This window comes from Protopterus annectens, chromosome 7.part0 (genome assembly GCF_019279795.1).
Source record: "Protopterus annectens isolate FY-2018-M chromosome 7.part0, PAN1.0, whole genome shotgun sequence".
Classification (NCBI taxonomy): domain Eukaryota; kingdom Metazoa; phylum Chordata; order Ceratodontiformes; family Protopteridae; genus Protopterus; species Protopterus annectens.
This window is the reverse complement of record NC_056739.1, coordinates 1920873503-1920885844: the sequence shown is the minus strand read 5'-3', so window position 1 is coordinate 1920885844 and position 12342 is coordinate 1920873503.

The following is a 12342-nucleotide window of genomic DNA, read 5'->3' as shown; positions in this document are numbered from 1 at the left end:
ATTACATATTATGAATAGTAATTAAAAAATCTTAAGGTCTGAGAAGTTTTAATGCCAAGTCTATTTTCATTGTGAGACAGTGTTGCTTTGTTTAGCAGATATCTATTAGTGTTTGTGTGCATTGTGCTATAAAATGTAAAAATAAAATCAAAATAATCATTGTAGAAGTAAAGCAGCATGCACACATTATGTGCACATTAGAGTTTATGGTAAATTGGGTGAAATAGCCAGGTAATGGGACATTGGAATGGCTGCAGGGGGACTCTGGTGCCATATTTTGGTTGTCTGTTCTTCAGTTTGTGTTTGAAAGTTGGTATCCCACAATTCCATTGGAATGGATGTGGTTAGTTAATTATGCATGCAAATTGTATGTTAATCAGCATACAGATTTGTACCTATTTTTCATGGGCCTTGTCCAGATTTTTGATGTTTCCAGGTTGAGAGGTATGGATGCAGAATGGTCTGTCTCACTAAGAAACTTATCAAATTAATATCTAAAATATTACTGCTGGGATAGCTTGCAAAATGACATAATTTCTTCTCATCTGACTTCTAGTTTCCCAGGCTAAAACCCCCATTGCTAGAAGCTAGCAACATTTAGCATCTACCTGTAAAAATACATGGACATGGGCTTTTGCTCAGATCTTTGGCAGATGCTGGAAGTCATAAAACAATTGTATTCCTTCATGCTTTCAGACTAGTAATTAGTTCACTCCAAAGACAATACAGAAATCTTTCTAGTACAGACTTTGTGAAAACCTGATAGCCTCTTTCTTGCTTAGCTAATAAAGTAATTTAATTTCAGATATTTTTCTAAAGTTTGCTGGACTGAGGTTAACCCTCCAGTTTTCTCTGTTACGCATGTACATTTAAACAGTTACAATAGTGCAGGTACATTTTTGTTCTCTTCCAGTACGGCACACTGTGGTTACATTTCAAACACAGCACTTTCCAAGTACCTTTTCAACACACACACGTCTGTACAAGCAGTTTGATATACACAACATGCAGTTCTAATACATTTGTAACACAAGCATCTTGTATAAATCATTTTGATATTCACCAATGACATCTAATTATTTACAAAATTCCAGCTAGCTGTGCTGGCAATATCTCCTTTCCTCACACTGGCATCTCACAAAATGGTTTCAAACATGCTGACCGTTTCACAAAAAATGGTGATAGCCACTGGCAATACAAAGCTCCAATTAAACTGTCTGTAACAAAAAAACTAGTATAAAATGATGACAATGTTAACAATAAAGAAATAAAAAAAACTGTACCAAAAAGTTGAAAAATTGATACTACATGCCATGTTCTTTACAGCGAATACTTCACAACAATAACTGACTCCAGATGTAAAATCTACTAATCTAGTACAACATAAAAATGCTAACTACACAATGGCCCTGCCTTAATAGAAATGCTACACATTCGCAAGTCAAACAGTACGTGTCTTACATGCTCAAGGGACCTTAAACTGGTCTGTGACATCAATAGAAATTGCTGGAGGGACATATTTATCTCATAGAGGTTACCTTTTCTGTGGAACAGACGTCCACTCCTTGTTAAGCAGAGCCCCTCAATGAATCAATTTAATCAATGGGGCGTTGAAAGCCGACACACTCTGGCTAGGTTTATAAATGCCCTCGGGCAGATAGCCTAGTACCTACCTATGAACCTATGAACCTATGAATATCAGAATTACAAGGGAGTGTCCAAACAACACACTATTATACTGAACACAGTCAACAAACAAATAGCAGTTCCTCAGTAGCTCATTGTGACGAAACACAACCTCATGTTCTATTTTTGCAGAAACCAGCACGGTTCGATTCTTGGGAGTGCTATTAAGCTATATGCATAATCTCATCCAAGAATATGTGAATATGTTAGAAACAGTCAGGTATTGTTAACAGAAATTCCCTCCACAGGTCTGCTAGGTAAGAAAAGGTATAAATGAGTTGTAAGAAGCATATAATTATACACTGTGTACAACACCCACTGTCCAACCCCAAGGCTGCAAATGACAGCAAGAGAAGTACGTACATGAAGTAGTCCCCTCCAAGAAATGTCCCTCAAGGGTCACGCTGTCACAGCTAGTGGTCACTGCAGCCAACACCCAGTGTGACCGATAGAAAACAAGGTGGATTATGGCACTAGCACACACACACACACACACACACACACACACACACACACACACACACACACACACACACACACACACACACACACACACATACACGCACACAGTTATGACTGCACATATGTAACCTTGACTAAGTGAATATGTGTAGAAACAGTCAGGTAGTGTTAACAGATATTTCCTAGACAGGTCTGCCAGGTAAGAAAAGGTATGAATGAGCTGTAACAAGCCGCCTGTAATTATACACTGTGTGCAACACCCACTGTCCAACCCCAAGGCTGCAAATGACAGCAAGAGAAGTGCATACACCAAGTACTCCCTGCCAAGAAATGTCCCTCAAGGGGTCACGCTGTCACAGCTACTGATCACTGCAGCCAACACCCAGGGTGACTGATAGAAATCAAGTTGGATTATAGCACTAGCATACACACACACACACACACACACACACACACACACACACACACACACAGTTATGACTGCACATATGTAACCCTATGTGAATATGTGCAGAAACAGACAGGTAGTGTTAACATATATTTCGTACATAGGTCTGCCAGGTTAAAAAAGGTACAAATCAGCTGTAAGAAGCCTGTAATCATACACCATGTACAAACATACCACTGTCAAACCCAAGGCCATAGGTCAATGTAAAGTGAGGTAATACCTGTAGAGTAATGATTAGAGCAATGATCATTAAAGTTGTGAGCATTTCAGCAATCATATACAGTTGTTAATTGACATATCTCTCTCTCCCCCACCTTATCTTCACCAATAATATAAACACATAAATCAATGGGTATGTTTTTCACCAAACAAATTGTTGGGACATGTGTCATAGGTTCATAGGTTCATAGGTAGGTACTAGGCTATTGGCCCTAGGGCCTATATATGCCTAGCCAAAAATGTACAGTCTTTCACAACCTAAGATAATTATTTCCCTGTGCCCCTGTTGAGCAGAGCCATAGAAGTGATCCCCGGGGTCAATTTCCTATCTCCCATCCAATCATCAAGATTTTTCTTGAAGAGTGCTAATGAGGAGCTATGTTTGACATAGATAGGTAGTCTGTTCCAGAGTATGGGAAGTCTCTGGGACAGGACTCTATCCCTCCAGCATGTTCTGTTTATTGTGGTGACAAGGTTTAGGTCCCTAGAGCATGTAGGTTGGAGAGATTGGATTTCTTTAAGTGGAGCATATTGTTCTACAAATATTGAAATGTTTTTCTATCAATGTCCTCTGTTCAAATACTATCATCGGTGCCCTATTGCTATCGATGTAACCTGCATGGTGTTACAATGCCCACTATGGTTCCATATATGCATGTGTTCTGTTTGCTATGCAACTGAACAAAATCTGTTGTTTTGGGTTAATGGGAATACTCATGCATGCTGTTATAACTAATCCTGCAATGTGTTTTGCATGAATAACCAACATATGGTCTACAACTGCAACACCGTAGCACGTCTGGGAAGGCCAAGCCCAGCGGATCCACCTCTCCCTCCTGATCTGGCCATGGCACCAGGTCCCAGCATGTCTGGGACCCACAACAGGGCCTCCTTGTCTGCTGGTTTTGCACCACCTTTGGATGGACCTGCCTCAGGGAATGGGGCCCTTCCCCCTGAGTTCAGGCACGGACAGGATAGTGTCACCCGAAGGCCAAGTCTGGGGTCTGCTGCATAGTGAGCTCTGCAAGGAATTTGGAGATCTACTATGCCAGCTTGAAGGCCGCATGGCACATCTAAAGGATCAGCCTGCCCCTCCTGCTCAGCCCCCAGCACAGACATCTTTGGGGCCATGAAGGTACAGTGGTGACTGCCCATGGATGAGGACCTCAGTCCCACTGTATCCACTTGGGGGGTTGTTGGCGTCCAATTACCAACCGCCCCTCCCCATCCAAGGTGTTTACCCACACGTGTCACATACTGCACCTGTCTGCTGTCTTGTCTATCTTGTCTGTCTACCTACTCAACCTACCTCCCTAAATATACCTACTATCCTTCCCCAACATCCCACTCTCACCTTAAAAAAAAAGGGCAATCTGTTCCCACAAAAAATGTCGCCCCATACATAGCTGTCCATTTTGCACACGTCCACTGGACGCATAATCTGGACTAATTGGCTTCACAACACATTAATGTTGTCCTCACCCCTGTCTCAGGGGTTTGAGTGTCCAAATTTACCTACAAATTCTGTATATATGCCCAGCTGTTGCTGTTGAAGAAATGGACAGCTATGGACCTTCCCTACACCCATCCTGCACATCTAGCTATTTTTCATATTGTTTTTCCATCTGTGTGCCCCCTTTTTTCACCACTTTCCTATCACCCCTTTTTTCTTTTCTTTTAAAGAACTTAAGACAGAGATAAGTGGGTGTAAGCAGTAGTAAATGGGACTAAATGTGTTCGCATGGTGCTAAGCAATGTTAACTCAGATTAAGCCCTTTTTTGGGCTGTGTGTAGGCATAGTTAACCGTAAGTTAACATTGCTTACTGCTGTGCAAACTTGCGCAAACCCACTTACAACTGCTTAAAAGTGCCTTAATCACTCTGTATCCAAAAGCCCTTGTTCTGTCCAGCAACACAATAACCAGCACTTGCAAGTCCTGAACACAGAACTCTGCATACCGTAGCCACGGCAATCTACCACTAAGCCATCTGAGCTGTAGATAGATTTGATGTTATTTCAAACTTGTCATTCAGCAGAGTCATTCAACAGTAGGGAAAAGATCCTGTAGAATTAGTCAAGTTTTGTATATACATATACAAATGTATATGTTTATGGAGATGCATATGCATATGGACAAATAATAGCATAATATATGTAGGGATACACATATAAAATATATACATTTAGAAATACATGTATAGATAGAAAAGTAAATCAACACATACATACATTTCTCCCCGGGCCTCCACTGAAAACAGGCTCTGTGGAACCTAGTCGGCCTTTCCCGGTCAACAAATGATAAATAAATAAATAATAAATACATATATATGCATAAAAATATACAGTTCGTAGGAAAAGATTAGGTACCTACAAGTGTGCCCAATGTCCGTACATACAGAATCAGGATGGGGTGTACATTCTGGATAGGGACGAGTTGTGAAGGCCAACAATTACTCCAATTGTTGTAGTGAAGGAGAGATATATTTGGCGACCTGCCAGATCTGTGGGGCATTCTATGTCGGCAAGACCACTGGAAAACTAAAAAGAAGAATATATGAGCATCTAAATGCCATAGAAATCAAGATCACAACAATGCACTTTACAAACATTCCACAGTCTGTACCCTAGCTAAGTGGAGATTTTTTTGTATTGGAGAAGGTGGACATGGATCCCAGGGGAGGCCCGTGGGAGAACAAAATTGAAGTAAGGGAACTGTACTGGCAACTATTGTTGGAGGCTAACAAGACCCCGGGGTTAAATGAACATATTTCGATCACCCCCATTCCTTAAAATGAGGACTGCGAAATTATAAATTGGCATTTTATGTTTTTTCTCATTATTGAGGGGGAGATGATTGATTAGTTTCAGCATTTTAAATATATATTTGTATGCATCTAGGATAAAAAATGTCACAACTGACCCATTTAGGAAGTTATTCCATTTTATTCTATTTCATTTGATTTTAGCATATTGTATGCTTTATATATATATATATATATATATATATATATATATATATATATATATATATATATATATACATAAATATACCTAAATATATAACAGCTATAATCAAATGCAATCTGAGGTCATGCTGCTCAACACTAGAAGTCTAAATCTCAAAAGGCACTCACTCGAAGCACTCCTTATTCACAAAGGATGTGCACATGTCCAGACTGGTAGCCCAACATAATGCATCACAGATACTACAGATGTAGCTAACATAGGGTAAGACAGCAATTCACCTCGTAGCCTGCCATAGGTCCCCAACCATTTCCCAAGAGTGAAACCCCACGTTCCTAAGAACCCTGGAGAATAATACTGTCCAACATAACACTCTCATACTGGTTGACCTCAACTACCACTCCATTAACTGTGAAAGTTACTCATATAGCCATGCACTTGCTCAATGTTTACTGGAATGCATTCATTCCAATGGCCTGGACCAGCTTATTTCTACACCAACTACAGGTAGCAACATCATTGACCTAGTCAGTACTAACACTGGCGACTGTTGCTGTACACCAATAGTCAACTCCACCATGGTTAGATCTGACCACAATGTCATCAGCTTTGGAATCCACATCCCTCCCACTCCCCTGCAAAAGTAACTACCATGAAAAACCATTTCAAAGCTAACTTTGGCCTCCAAAAAACAGAGGTGGCTAAATTCACGGCAGCCATGTAAATGGAGACTAGTTGCATGACCTCCAAATCACATATCAGTCCAGTACAAACATATACACAAATGCATGGATGCTGCCATACCCAATAGAAACAAGATGATCCCCTCCAGAAAAAAAGAAGTCAATCTGGTGGTCCCCTGCCCAAAGAAACTATACAACAGAAGGAGGAAACTGATATGGAATAAGGTGAAGTCCCAAGACTGGGAAAAAACCCTTATCATCCTCAACAGAAAGATGAGATTCCTCATCAAATACTCTAAAGCTAGCTATGAAAACAGAATTGTAGCACACAGTAAAGACAACCACAAGACCTCCTATAGTTATGTAAAGAATTTCCATGGCAATACCAACATGTGCTCTGTCCTACTGCAAAATGGGACCTCCTGTACTGAGCCAACAGATATTGCCAATATACTGTTACACAGAGTCTGTGGCAACTTTACCCCCCTCCCCACCACCAAATGACTAATCACAATACCAGTACACTGTCAGGAACCAAGTAGTACTGCTGCTTGGGTTAAAATATCACTGTTCAAGGCCAAGAATACAGATTATATTGGACCTGGCAATATCCCTGGCTGTCTTCTGCATGAACTGCAGAGTGAACTGGCACCTCACCAGTGTGCCCTGTCCAATCACAGATTCACCTCAGGCTTTGTCCCTACTGACTGGTGCACTGTTGCAGTTATCCCTCTCTACAACAGAGGAGTGGTTAAAGGCCATGGGAAGTATCACCCCATTAGCCTGAAAAGGCTGTCATGCAAGGCTATGGAACGCATTGTGATGGATCTAAGAAACAGAGATATGGGAATCTCCAGACTCAGAATCTCACATAGTTTGATTTTGTGAAGGGTAGATCATGCCTGTTCAATCAACCTGGTCGACTTCTCTGAGTCAGTCACCAGAACTGTGGATGAAGGCAAGGTGGTTCATACAGTCTACCTCAATCTAGCCAACCTCTTTGAAAACATTCCCCACTCAGGAATCATGGATAAACTCACTAAGCTACATATCAACCTCTATAAAAGTACATTGGTTGCAAACTGTCTCACAGATAGAACTCACAGTGTGAAAGTAGCTGACCCCAAGTCAGACTGCTGACCAGTCATGAGTGGAGTTCCACAGGGTTTGGTACTGGGTCCTGTCCTGTTTGGTATCAACTTCTCTGAAGTCCATGCCAACATGAAGGGACTCTGGCTGACAATGTTTGCAGACAATTGCAAGTTGGGAGCTATTAACTACCCATGTGATGTTGACATCCTACAGAAAGGCCTCACTGAGAACAATGACTGCTGTCAGAGCCATGACCTTAAGCTCAATGTCAAAGAATGTGTTGTCATCCCCCTTTGGGATGTCAGGCACTACAATGATGTTACAGCACCAACAATCAGACACCAGTGTGAAAGTGCATACCCACAACCAGTTCCACCACAGTCATAGTCACATACCGGTAGATCAGGTGAACAGTAGAGTATCCGGACTGTGTGAAGAAATACATAATAGTTTTCCAGTCACATCTACTCCTACATATAGTGGCCCAATTCTCAGTGTAGTCTGAATCCTGACCATGGTAAAGGACATGTCACAGTCTGCCCCTACAAAGGCATACAGCAAATAGACCAGCAGACACTGGAGCAGCATGCACAGTCATATAAAAAAGGAGCCATAACACTTACATCTACCCCCCTCCATATACAGCCAAAATAACATGTACACATGACATGTATACACAATCCTGACAGTCTGTCAACAATAGCCAAACATATACAGACCTCTCAAATGTGCAGTTCACCTCAGGATGTACAGGCTCAGGACTGATATCTATGGCCTCTTCCCTGTAACATGTCTGTGGGGCTAAGTCAGTAATGCCAGTGGATATTAGTACTTGCTGACTGCATTCCCCAGAGTCCCTGACTGATTTTCCAAGGGCAACAACTGTCTGGAGAACAGACAAAACATAACAGGCAAACATGTGGCCAGTCCGTGGACAGCATGCAAGTGGAGAGATATGTCAGAGACATGTCACTGTCAGACATGATGTCACTCACTAATTGCATGTACACACAAACCCTGTCAACCTATCAACCCACCATGTGTATAACAGCACTGATGATGACATAAAAAGTATTCACAATTCTGGAGACATGTCCCCCATGTTGTTGTGCTGTCTTCAAATGTTATGTTCTGTGAAGTATTCCCACCTGTTGTCTGTGACTCTGTAGCCCACCACCTCTGTAATGTCCATCACACAGACAAGTAAAAGGGCCAAGACCAACATGAATGACATCCCATTTGTTGGAGCTAGTTGCAGTGTCCAGGCCCACAACACAAAACTATGTGGGCACCTACACAGTTGTATATCCTTAACAATACCTGACATCTGCACATCTGCACAGAGGACAGACAGAAAGTTGACAGCAAACATGTTACACATTAGGATGAATGTCCTAAAGGATAGAAGTCTGAAACCGAAATGTAGGCCATTACTACATGACAGCAGTCCTCAATGACATGGCCAAAAACATAGTACTCTACAGTTAATATAATAATATCATATTAATATCCAATAGAGAATACATAAAAACATGCAGATAAAACCTCAAGAACAAGATAGTGTAGTACTCAGAGTCCCAGCTCTGCATGCATAGGTGCATGGTTGGAGTACTACAACAAGCAATCTAATCTTACATGGAAAAACAGTGTAAAAAGTACTAATTTCATAATACAATATGTGTGGAATCATATTCATCAACCAGTGTACTATAGCTGGTGAAACATGCAAGTGTGAGTGCATATAACATGTGATACTACCCATGTATGCAAAAATAATAAAAACAACATGTGATACTACCCATGTATACCCAAGAGTCCTGTACAGTGTTGTCACACCCCTTGCTGCTGTAATGAGAGCACATAAAAGCATGTTATGTACAGGATATTAAAGACACTTATTACATTATCTCATTACTCTGCTATTTTATGAGACTGGAATGTGTGCAATGGTTAGCAGGGCTGAGTTATACTTAGCAGGTTTACAGATTGCTTAAATGTGAATGATAACCAGTAGTTAGCGCTGCTCACCATATTTGCTCACTGGTAAGTGTTGGTAAGCGAAGCCTGTACAGTTTAAGCGCCTATTGGTTTAACCATGTTTTAGCTCCACTTAGCGCCATGCAAACCCACTTACAACTTCTTAAAAGTGCCTTAATCACTCTGTATCCAGCAGCCCTTCTTCTGGCCAGCAACAAAATAATCAGCCGTGCTCAGTATTAAGCCCATGATGTTATACACCATAGTCACAGCAATTTACCACTAGGCCATCTTAGCTGTGAGATGTTAGGATGTTTTTTACAACATATCATGCTGAACAGTCAGTTTACAATAGGAAAGACACACTGTGCAATGAGGAATGATTACCTACAAATATATACATGAAAAAATATATTTACATATACAGAGAGATAGATATGTGTGGAGATACATATATATATGTATAACAATACACAGATATATTACCAAGAAATACTGATGTATGTGTGTACACACACACACACACACACACACACACACACACACACACACACACACACACACACACACACACAAGCAGTGCTAAAACATGGTTAAAGCAATAGGCACTTAAACTGTATAGGTTTCACTTACCGACGCTTACCAGTGAGCAAATATGCTTAGCAGAGATAACTACTGGTTATAATTCACATTTAACAATGTGTAAACCTGCTAAGCATAGCTCAGCCCTGCTAACCATTGCTCACATTCCAGTCTCAGGTTGGGAGGGTGGCTTAATGGTTATGGTGTTTGCCTTACAAACACAAGGTGCAGGGTTTGAGTCTCACAAGGGATTATTGGCTAGGCTTACAATGGCTCACAAGGGCAATTAGCCTAGTAATATCCTATGAACCTATATATATATATATATATATATATATATATATATATATATATATATATATTATATGCATATTATATGCATACATGTCTCTAAATGCCTGTACAAACATATACTGCTGATGGACCACCCGTAACTGGGGCAGCATGCACAGTTAGATACAAAAGGACCCAAGAGACTCACATCTGCCCCCAGTTCAAATAAAAAGTGAACAGTACACTGCTACAAAACCATGATAGGCCACACACAATGGCCAGACATAGACAGTGACCTCTTAGCAAAACAACTACAATGACTGAAAATAGTAAACAAAAATACAAACAGCCAGTAATTTACACAAGTTCATTATACTCTATCTTTGCCAAAGCCTTCAAGGAGTAACACATTACAATAAATACTTTCCTTAATTAGAAGAAGCAATTAACACGTAAGTACATTTAAATATACATCCTCCAATTACACTCCTCATTCAACTCCCTAGTGGATAAAGTATCAAATTTAAAGACTTGCATTGATTCTGTACACACCAAATGTTCTTTTATGACTGTTTGACCAAACTGAGAAACAGACTTTTTCCAAAGCAGTACCTTGTAACCTACTGCACTTAATTACATGTATATACACAGCCTCCAATTATACTACACATTTAATCCCAGGGGATAAAGTATCACATTTAAGAATTTAAACTGAATCTGTATAAAACAAATGTTCTTTCATGACTACTATGCCTATGGTGAGAATTATTGAAATGTACAGCTATAGAACTGTTTCCTTCCTCATTAGTAATATGTCTCACATGTTCTAACAGCCTAGTTTTAAAACACTTGTTACTCTCCTCCACATAAAATATGTTACAATGGCATCTAAGAGCATTCTCCATACACCAACCTCTTGAATGTGCAGAGTCACACATGTTGCCACCCTTTCCCCTCAGTGGGAATGACAGAACAAAATAATGGTAGACCCTACCTATCAACCTCCTACTGTATGGCATCTGTACAAAGCCAGACATAATTTGGGACAGAGGCCCAAAAACATGGCCTTACTTGGAATATTGCTATTATATAGTGAGAACATGGTGTTATAAGTTTGTTGTAACATATCTTTTCTGAGGGATATAAAGTCTGAAACATAAACGGATGTTGCCATGTACTGATTGCAATCACCAGAGTATGCTACTGATTTGCCAAGGACAACACCTGTCTGGAGAACAGACCAAACATAATAGGCAATCCTCTGGCCATTATGTCGATAGCCCTACAGTTGAGACCTATGCAGACACAGAACTTTGTCAGACTGAAACCCATGCAGAAGTAGCATGTTCAGACAAACCCTGTTATACAAGCAGTATTCAAAACATATAACAGCAATACTCACATTCTGCCCCTAAGTCTTGAATCTTCTCCACCATTTAGTTGGCTTGTCTCCGCAGGTCTTGTTCTAAGTGGTATTAGCTCACACACCTCCAGGCTCTCTTCCTCACAGGTAAGGGAAAGGGCCAATGCCCACATGGAGTACGCAGTTATAGGAGTGTGTTGCCATGACATTGGCTATTGGAATAACTACACAGCTGCTCTGCATGTAATCAGCAACTGGGGAATACCAATTGGTGCTCAGGCCATCACATGGTCATGAGCATTACCTACAAAAGGCAAGCTGTCATCTATTCAAACCACCTTTGTCATAGACAATCCATCAGAGCAAAGCTGACGTAGTATGATAAAAAAAAACGAAAAAGGATATATCTGAAATATCCAGAAAAAATATGTGAAACAAGTAAGCATGCAATTGAATGCAGTAAGTGGTCTGTAATAATGGAAAATAGGAGTTTGAAAGCATATGTCTCAACAAGACTTAATGTACTGATGTACTGCTGAACAGCACTGAAGGCCATAGCATGTGGCTCTGTCTGTAGTTACTAGGCCAGCTA